The sequence below is a fragment of the Thalassophryne amazonica genome, chromosome 1 (assembly GCF_902500255.1).
Source record: "Thalassophryne amazonica chromosome 1, fThaAma1.1, whole genome shotgun sequence".
In the NCBI taxonomy this organism is placed as follows: domain Eukaryota; kingdom Metazoa; phylum Chordata; class Actinopteri; order Batrachoidiformes; family Batrachoididae; genus Thalassophryne; species Thalassophryne amazonica.
Window position 1 is genome coordinate 77,814,942 of NC_047103.1, and position 10,571 is coordinate 77,825,512.

The window sequence follows — 10,571 nt, forward strand, 5'->3', positions numbered from 1 at the left end:
GATATTTCATAAACTGAAAATACTATCTATTCTAGACTTTTGACATCCAAACTAAAATGTTTCCATCATTAGTTTATGTTAATTTTGATCATTACGGCATACACCTCCAAAACATAGAAACTGTGTATCTCAAAATATTTGAATATTTCATTTCAGATTTGAATAACGCAGTAGTGCAGAGGACACTCACTGATCACTGATACCATCCACAAGCAGGGTAAAAAAAAAAAGGGCTGACTGTATGCAGAGTACTGTTTCAAAGCATATTCATGGAAAGTTGAGTGGAAAGGATAAGTATGATAGGAAAAGATGTGCAAGCTTAAAAAGGAGTGGACTGAAGCTGGAGTCAGTGCATCAAGAGCCACCATGCACATATGTGTCCATAAAATGGGCTATAAGAGTTGCATTCTAAGTGCCAAGCCACTTGTGAACCAGACATTGTCAAAAGTGTCTTATGGCCCCTTCACACATAACACGCAGTTGGGCGAAAGAAGCAGGAACCGGCCGAATAACAGCAAAAAATAAATGATTTGGCAAACAGCAAAAAATTCCACCTGCTGTCGGGAGGGACACACGGTCGGACAGGCGTGAATGATCCGGCAGCAGTGGTATCATGCACACTCGTGTGCGCCTGCATGGACACAGTGTGAGCACGTGGAACGTGTGACACCACATCGTGCTCCCACAGCTGCGGAGCAATTATGTTGGACATTTGTACATAAATCAATGAAATTATGGAAGCACAAAATAATGTCAGAGCACAGATTCAGAACATTATACGAACAATGAATGTACTGTATAAATGTAACACAGTCATGTTATTGGTCATGAATCTGTTGTCACTGTAAAAAAAACAAACAAAAAACCCCAAAAAACAGAAAACACTGCAGTTTGCAATATTTAATTCCTTTTATAAGGGGCAGACAATACAAGTATCATTCTCTTGATCCTCTGTACATGACCCACATTCATGGATGTAAACAAGTTAATGTACTGACATGAATGAAGCTGTGTGCTCATATCATGTACACATCAGCCGGCGCCGCATGTCCAGGTCTCCGGCGAGCGGCATGCCAGAATACACCGCGTCATGTGGACCATAACTCACGTGGTGGACGTACCAGTTGGATTGGCAGCTGAGTGTTCACATGATCAGATGGATCTTCTCACATGGGGCAGCCTGCCTGATGATGTGCACCGCTGCCTGCGTTGTGAAGGCGATATGTGTTTTTATGTATTTCCACATGAGGACAGCAAGCCGACGTATGAGCCTTATGTTGGAGTGTTGTCAGGTGATATCCTTCGTGGCACAATATGTGTTCTTCAGCTGTGACTTGTGAGGACACAGGTCTCAACAGCTGCTGCTCGCAGCTGACATGCCCACTTCTGCGGTCCAACTCAGAAAAAAGTCTCACTCTCTGTTCCTTTGTTTATTTATGTATTTGTCATGAAAATGTGTATGTAGTTATTGGTATATTTATTTATGTGTCCTGCATCTGCCTGATCTCTGTGTTTTAATGTAATACATCATGTGCACTGTCAGTTCCAGGTGACAGTGAGTCGCTGGCCAGCGATCAGCTGAAACACCCCCGTGTCCACAGCACAATGAGCAAAGCGCTCACACATGAATGACTTCATGCCTTTCCCTTATGTTTTTATTTATTTTCCACTCTGTCTGTCTTTCTGACTACAATTTATGTGGTGGAAGTGACATTAGGCTGGCCGGTCGGCTCATAACAAAGTTCACACTGTGCTGTGTGCACTCAGTCATGGCTGGCCGGTCCCCATGTGATCTTGTACATAATTATCAGCATGTCATAAGAGCCCATCCACATATGTGCATTGCGTGGAGTGTTGCTCTTGGAGTTGAAAAGGTTAGACGTTACTTGTGTGAAGCACATTGAGGCAACTTTGTTGTGATTTGGCACTATATAATAAATTTAAATAAATAAATTGAATTGTTCATGGCATGATATGTCTTTTCCAGCTGAGCTGCGAGTACACAGTGGTCAACTGTTCCAGCTGGACATGACAGCTGGACAGACCTCGTACACAGATGAGTCTTCAGGGTCTGGAAAGCAGTCTCACAGTCCTCACTCCAGACGACAGGATTCCTCTGATCCTTCACAGTGAGGGCGGTCAGGGGAGCGGCGATGGAAGCAAACTGCGGGATGAACCTCCTTCTTCATTCGGGGCTGCGGGCAGCTATAGAATGCATCCACTTTGTCCAGCTGTGGTCGGACCTCACCATTCCCCATCCATAGCCGATGTATTTCGCTTCCTCCTTGACCCACTGACACTTCGCAGGATTCAGCGTCAGGCCCGCCCCTGGATCTGGCTCAGGACCCGTTCCAGGTGCTGCAAGTGCTCCACCCAGGTAGCATTGAAGATGACATCATCCAAGTATGGAGCACAGCAGTCTTCACACCCATGCAAGACATGGTCCATTAGTCTCTGGAAGGTGGCAGGGTCACCATGGAGCCCAAAGGGGATCACAGTGAACTGGAAGAGGCCCGCAGGTGTCTGAAAAGCAGTGTAAGGGTGACAGGACACTTCCAATGGCACCTGCCAGTAGCCCTTGCACAGGTCCAAAGTTGTGATGAACCGGGCCTGTCCAATCTTCTCCAGCAGGTCGTCGATACAAGGCATTAGATAAGCGTCAAACTCTGACACAGCGTTGAGCTTCTGAAAGTCAACGCAGATGTAAAGTGAGCCATGCTTCTTCACCACGATGACCATTGGACTGCACCACTCGGACCATGATGGTTCGATCACCCACAGGCGCTGCATCTCCTCCACTTCCTCCAGGAGGTTCCCCACCAGATGTTGTGGCACCGGGTAGGACCACTGCTAGATTGGGCCCCTCTCCTTCAGGTGGATGGCATGGTTGACCAGGTCGATCTTCCCCGGGCTGGCCGTGAACAGCTTCGGCACCTCCTGGAGCACCTCGTCGAGTTGACTGGCCTGACTAGTGGAGAGGTGGTAGAATGCAGGCTTGACAGGCTGGACGGAACTGGCCACGGATGATGACCCCTCCTCATCACTGTCCACCTCCGTCACCAGAAGGGATGTCACCGGAACCAAGACAGGAGCCTCCTTCCACAGGTTGACATGGTACATCTGCTTTGTCTTTCTCTTTTCAGGATGGTGGATTTCATAAGTCACAGGGCCCATCTTATGGAGCACAGTGTAAAGGCCCTGCCAATTGGCAAGTAATTTCCTGGTGGAGGATGGCAGCAGGAGCAGAACCTTCTGGCCGGGCTTGAGCTCTCTGTGTCGGGCCTGGCGGTCATACCACACATTCCGGGACTGCTGGGCCACACGTAGGTTGATCTCTACTTCCTCCCGGTACTGGGGCAACCTCTCCTGCATCTCGAGCACATACTGGACCACACTTTGTTCACTGGCCATGGATGAAGGAGCCTCCAAACTCTTCAGCAGCAGGTCTAGCAGCCCTTGGACATCCCAACCATATAACAGCTCGAATGGGGAGAAACCTGTGGATGCCTGAGAGACTTCATGGTAGGCAGACAGCAGGAAGGGTAACCATCCATCCCAATCCCACCCAGTGCCCGCCATGAACTTCTGAAGCATCTTCTTAAGGGTTTGGTTGAACCACTTGACCAAACCGTCTGTCTGTGTGTGGTATGGGGTGGTCCTGATCGGCGAGATCCCCAACTGGCAATGGAACATCTGCAGAAGCTGTGAAGTGAAGTTGGTCAACTGGTCTGTCACAATCTCCTCTGGAATACTGACCTGGAAAACAACTGCACAAGACAACGCAGCACAGCGGGGGCAGTGACTGTGTGCAATGGAAAAGCCTCAGAGAACCATATGGCATAGTCTGAGACCACCAAGATGTACTGGTGGCCCCAATTGTTCTTCACTAACAGGCCGACAATGTCCATAGCTATACACCGAAATGGTGTGGAAATCACCGGCATCGGTTGGAGGTAGACTCGATCGGATTGGCATACATGGGAAGTTTTCTGGCAGACAGGACAAGTCTTACAGTAAATTTGCACATCAGAGTACATGGAGGGCCAATAGAATCGGGAGGCTATGTGCAGAAAGGTTTTGTTGCGACCCAGATGACCAGCCCACAGCAAGGTGTGTGCCAAGTGCAGAATCATCTGTCAACGGAACACAGGAACCACAAGGCGCTTGACACCATCAGCCACTGCATAAAGGACAAGGATGTCCTTTATGCAGTGGCTCTTTGTCCCCTTGTACAGAGTTCCGACCCCCAACCACCTTGTAAACATAGGCAGGAGAGACCCATCCCCCTTTTGCAAGGCCCCAATGTCTCCCGGCACCTCCCACATGTCCTTTGTAAGCCCTTTCTTGCAGTCTGGCTCCCTGGATTTCAGCCCCTTCTCAAAGTGTTGCTGGTGGCAGGACTTCCATGGCCCCTTGACACCTCCCTCAAATAGACTACTGTCCAGCATAGAAAAGGGATCTACATGTTTCTCGGACCGTCTCTGGCATGAACATCCCTCCAGCCCTGGCCCAAGTGATCACAGGACCTGATAGGCTCCTCCATTGTCACTGTCTCTTTTGTCCAGCAGAACATCCAGCAGCACTGGTAAGTCCCACCCCAGAATGGCACCAACAGGTAGCTTATCGACTACACCCACATTCAGTAAATAGGGCTGTTCATCCACCACCACTGTCAGATCTGCTGTTGGATAGGAATGTCTATCCCCATGCACACATAAAACATCCTCCTGTCTGCTGAAGTCCACCACCTCCGTTGGCACGATGTCCCTCCGAAATAAGGTCAGGAAGCTACCAGAGACACACGTGGTCCATGGACACAGAGGGAGAGAGAAGGAGGGGCACGCAAGGCAGAGAGGGACGTGGTGCTACGAGCACCCCGTCACACTCAACAAAAGATTTTTTTTTTTCCCCCAGCAAATGTATATTGGTCATCAGCTGTACAGGGCATCTTCTGCTGAAATGCAGTTTTCTGTTGAGACAGAAATGAAAGGCATCAGAGGGCTGATGCTCGACACACTACAATATAAATGTACAAGTAAATATACATACTGTATGTCTGTGTTCTTTCACTGACACATTGATAGCAATGCTCTAAACATCCCATTTGTTGTGCCTCGATGGCACAACAAATGGGATCTCCTGCAAGTGGGCTTCACAGAAGAACTTATATGCTTTCATGGCCTTGTAAGCATGAACCAGTAATCTTTCAAAGGTTTTATCTTTGTTCTCCAGTACATATTGCATTACTGTTTCAATTGTCATGTCTGTGTCAGGATCTGGCCCTTTAGGGCCATCTGTTATTAGTTCGCCTTGTGTCCTCGTCTGTATTCTCTGCCTTCGGTGTGTTTATCCATGTCTCGTCAGGTTTATGTTATCATTAGTTTTGTTTCTGTTATCCTGGTATTTGTCATTCATGTTCACTTAGTCACTTCAGTCCTAGTTTGTTTCTGTTCATTTATGCTTTGGTCTACAGTTCGGTTTATCACATTTTTGGTATTTTGCTTTTGTCACAGGTATTGGTCATTATTTATCTCTGATTATGTTCCATTTATTTGTTAAGTCCTTTTATTTATTCCTTATAGTCACTGGCTGTTGTCATTCTGTTCATTATTTAGTCTTAGTTTATGCTGTCATCTCACCATTGTTTATTGCCTTCACTTTTATATTTTGATCCATCTCACTCCGGTTATATTTTTAAGATAATTGATTTCTTTGTTTACTGCCATCTTCTTAGTTTTGTCAGGTCTGGTTTATATATGATTCTGTTTTAGCTCTGTTCATTGTTCTATGTTTCCTTCACGCCCGCCCAAATATGTTCCCACTCCATATCACGGCACCAGCCATTGTGTTTTTGTCTCACACTTTGTTTCTGTCTGCTTTGTATTTTCCACTCACTCCCGCTCTTGCACTTGCTCACGTGTCTTTGTTACTTTCATCACTCCACTGTGTTTTCCTGCCTTCACTCTCTTGCACTTACCCTTGTCTTCCCTGGCCACGCCCCCTTCCAGAACCTTCACTGACACCTGTGTCTTGTTCCACTTATTACATCACCAGTTATTTAAGCCCTCACAGTCCCTTGCTCGATTGTTGAATAATTTCACTTTCCAGCACTCACGACCTTGCCTTGTTTTGCCCTGAATTCAGCCTGCTGGTATTTGACCTTGCTTTGTCCATGACCACGATTTTGTCTCTGCCTTTGATTGCCACCACGCCATGTATTTGACCTTTGCCTGTTTTCTAGACCAAGCCTCAGCCTCAAGCCTGACTGTACCTTTGCCTCGCTGCTGGACCTCCTGTGTACCGAATCCCAGGTTGTAATTAAACCTTTTTCTTACACCAGTCTGTTTGTGAGAGTTTTGCATTTGTGTCCTGCTTGGTTTGTGCCAGGCCTGACAGTCTGGGTTATCTATACATTCAGTCATGTCGGTTTCGTCTATGCTGAACAAACATATCTGACTGCTCACTTTAAACCCCCGTTACACAGGGATGGCGTCCATTCTGTGGTCCTGAAATCGCATTGAATGCCACATGTCACTGAAGAACTCCAGAGCTGCTGCCAGGACCTTACAAACCCAGGGGTATGGCCACCCCTGAAATCGGATTGGTCATGCTGCCTGACCATCCCCACCAGAGCTGTCATTCAAGTTGTTTGATTGAGTCTGTCTACTACAAAGTGATTGACTTATATAAAAAGACAGACTGTTTAATTGCCCTTTATGATCCAAACAGGCTTTTGCAATATGCAGCATTTAGTGATTTACAAATGTTGAAATTAAGTAAGTTGCATTGTACACCTTAGTTGTGTGATGCACCTTGAGGCAGCGTTGTTGTGATTTGGTGCTATATTTATAAAATAAATAAAAAATGAAGAGTGTGAATAGTCAACCATTTAATATTTAGCTTGTTTTGTCCGCACTCTCTCTGTCTATCTCTCTCTCTCAGTGCACACGAACAATAAGGAAATATAATGGCAAACTGCGCAAAAAAAAAGTGAGCAGTTTTTGACATATATGTCAAAAAAGTGGCAGATCTGTGTAGAAATGTCACATCATCTGTAGTGCACCAGTTCCAAGGTAGACAACAAAACCACACAAGGGCTGCTGAAGCGGTTACAGAGAAAGGTGTTTTCACGTCCCCTCTGCAGCGAGGTCACATTTTAAGCTGCACAACAGACACACAACTGCTGCTGCAATGTGTAACGGACACCTTAATGCTTTGCCCACCAAGGCAGTCCATGTGCTTATTGCACATGTGCAAAAAAAAAAACAAAAAAAAAACTACATGCATCTATTGATGACTTTAAATAAACCATTGTGTGAGTGGAAGTATGAATGTTTTTCTCTGTCTATATGTGCCAGTCCTATGATGGACTGATGGCCTGTCCTACATGTATCTCAGCAATGACAGTTAAGATAGGTTCCACCCTCCTGATCCTTACCTTGAATAAGTGTGTTAAGATTATTGATTGATGGATGACTGGATCTCGCCCCACAACACCAGTCTTTGCAGTGTGGTGATTGCTTGCATCTGCAGAAAAGGGATTTTAAAAGTCAAACAGTGATATGTTGTGCCTTATTTTAAAATATTGTTTTGTCAGAAAGGCTTGTGTGAGTTGATATTAGCTGGTACCTCACTGCTATCAGAGATGGATGAAGCTGACATGGCCCGAGGTTAACCGACCGCCTCACACACAGATTCCGTGTCTTGGCTTGACTAATGAGGGTCAGCAGTGGTCACAGGTCAATGGGCACAGATTCTGTGTGTAGCTGTTTGCTTAGGCTGATGTCACACACTTTATGGAAATATCCTTCATCAGTGTACTTGTTCGTCACCAAGGTGTATCCAGGAAATTAATACAACAAATAGAGGAGCTAATACTGGCAACAAAGAGTGGGGAAGCACAAAAAAAAAAAAAACACAACAAAACTACAAGGCACTCAGAAGGCCTGAATACCTCTGCCAAAGTATAAAAATCCTCCAGTTATTTGTTCATAACTGTGTTGAATTGCGAATGTTTTGTTAAAATAAAAACGTGGAAATCAGTTGAAAACATTATAAAAAATATGAACTGAAAATTAAACTGGATCCACTTCTGATTCAAAATTAAATGAATTTTTCTTTGACCCAAGGACTATCTCACCACCAAATTTTATTGAAATTTATTCTTGTCTTATGGAGATATGAATAACAATCAGCAGGACATATTCAAAAATATACCAATTACACTATATGATTCTGCATCTGCTTCTTGATTGAAAATAATTCAACTCTTTTTTCCAAGGCTTACCTTTACATCAATTTTCATTGGAATTTGCCCATGTTTTCAAATTCAAATAAAATGGAAACCCATGAAAATAATTCTATAAATATTCATTAAAAACTAATATGAATCCTGAAATCAAAGTGTCATCAAGTCTTTCTTCCCCCTTGTACCAATCTCTCCACTAAATTTCTTTGAAGCTATTCAAATCTTTTTCAGATATTCTGCTGAAAACCAAACAAAGCTGAACATATTGTCTACTTGGAGGAAAGAAAGTAAAAGTAGGCTTCTATCTGTCACAGCTACGTGATGTGGGTGTCACCTTGGGCTTTTCCAGTTAACAAATTCATCATTGCTGAATGTTGTTCTCAAGCTCAGGAAAGCTTGCCGTATAGCCATTGTGTGACATTCATGAACAATGTAAGAATTACACCTCATCTACCATTCATTTAATACAAAGACATCTCAGCAGGATTCAATGATTCTATACAAAGAGACCTAACATCAAAGCCATCTAATTGTTGCCTGAGGTCACTGTTTCTCATTCAAGTCTCACAACCATACAGTAAGACAAGAAGACCTGGGACCCTGAAGACTTGAACCTTGATTAAAGTAAAGCTGTGTTTACACATAACGACGGCAAGTCACGAAGTATACATTCTTGGCCGCTGATCACAAATGTGATGATTTGGGGCAGAGGCATCAGGTGTCCTCAGGAACTACTGCAACCTGTTACGATTAATGGCATGTGTTGCTGGAGAATTATCAGGAACCATTGCGCACGGTCAAGAATAATGTTCCTCGTTGTTGCGCGCTAGCGCACGTAACAGCACGTCATTAAGTTCTGTCACATTGCGAATGAGGCAAATTGTCTCCACACACACCCACACATTCATCCAAGCTGCTAAACAATTCAGATCGCTCCAGTTTGCTCCTGAAAATCCACAGCAGAAGAACTTTGTGACTGCATGCTTAGTTGGGCTCTGTGCCATGGAGTGGTTCAGAGAGGAGGAGGAGACGGAAAGAGCAAGATGTGTGGCTCCACGTGGCTCTCTTCTCGCTCATTTTCCCAAACATCAGGCACATGCAGCAGGTGGAACAACTGCAGGAGCGTGCTATTGAGCACTGGAACGAGACTTTTAGCCGACTTGGTGTCACTGTCCTTTTTCAGCATACTGCAGCAATGAAACTGAATGCGGTGCAGCAGGGTTTAATTGTGCGCACACCAGAGAAGAACGCTGTCACGCGCTGTTAAGAATCACCACTAATCAAGATGGATCAACGTGCTCAGTTGTGACCTCCACGACATGAGGGTGATGCGTGACATTTATGGAAGATTTTTTTGACAGCCAAAAACATGCTCCACAAAAATCACGAACCAACACGCACTATTAAGAAACCTATTCAGATGTGTTAAGAATGTCAGGAATGTGCCAAGCATGATGCAAATATCATATTCATAACACGTCTTGCCTATGTGTAAACGTAGCATAAGTCTCTTCAGCTGCTCCCTTGTTTTTCAGCCAGTGTTGCCACAGCAGATCCAGGGTAGATGTGCATGTTGATTTGGCACAAGTTTTACACCAGATGCCCTTCCTGAGGGGACTCCATATTACATGGAGAATGGGCAGGATGGGGTTGAACCAGGAAGTTTCTGCACTGGAAACAATTGCACTTAACTGTGTTCTCCTGCACGCTTACAAATATCAGCATCACCAAACATGTTTGTCCACCGACCCTATGACTTCTTAAGCTATTTTCTATCATCTCTTGATTTTGAAAGTTTAGTTACAAGAAAAATGTTACTGCCAAGTTGAATCAATCTCACAAGTTAACCACATACATATACAGGGCAGATGAACTGAAGATGGCTCTTGTGGTGGCTTACCGTCAGCCTTCTTTCTCTCGCTTGCTGGAATTTTTGTTGTGTGCAGTTATTTTTCTGCATTGTGTGCCGTGCCGGGATGTCTCTGCTCTACTTGTGTATAACCGCCAGACTCTTTTGGACATTAATGCTCTTTGCTCATCTGCATGTTCTCTCCTTCTTTCTTTTCTCTATCTCTGCTCCAACCTTCAAAGTCCCAGCTTCACCAGACTGTGAATTCTTCAAATTAATTTGGATTAACCATGGAATTGATCAGCTCTCTCAACGCTATTGACACCATTTTTTTCAACAAGGAAATAAGGGCTGGGGGACCCTGCATGCCCTGATGGAACCGACCCAGTGGGCTATGCTCTTGACGCCTGAGAGAATGGAGTGTGATGTGCTTGGCTCCACTCTCTGTGGAAGGATTTATTTCTATTTGTTTTT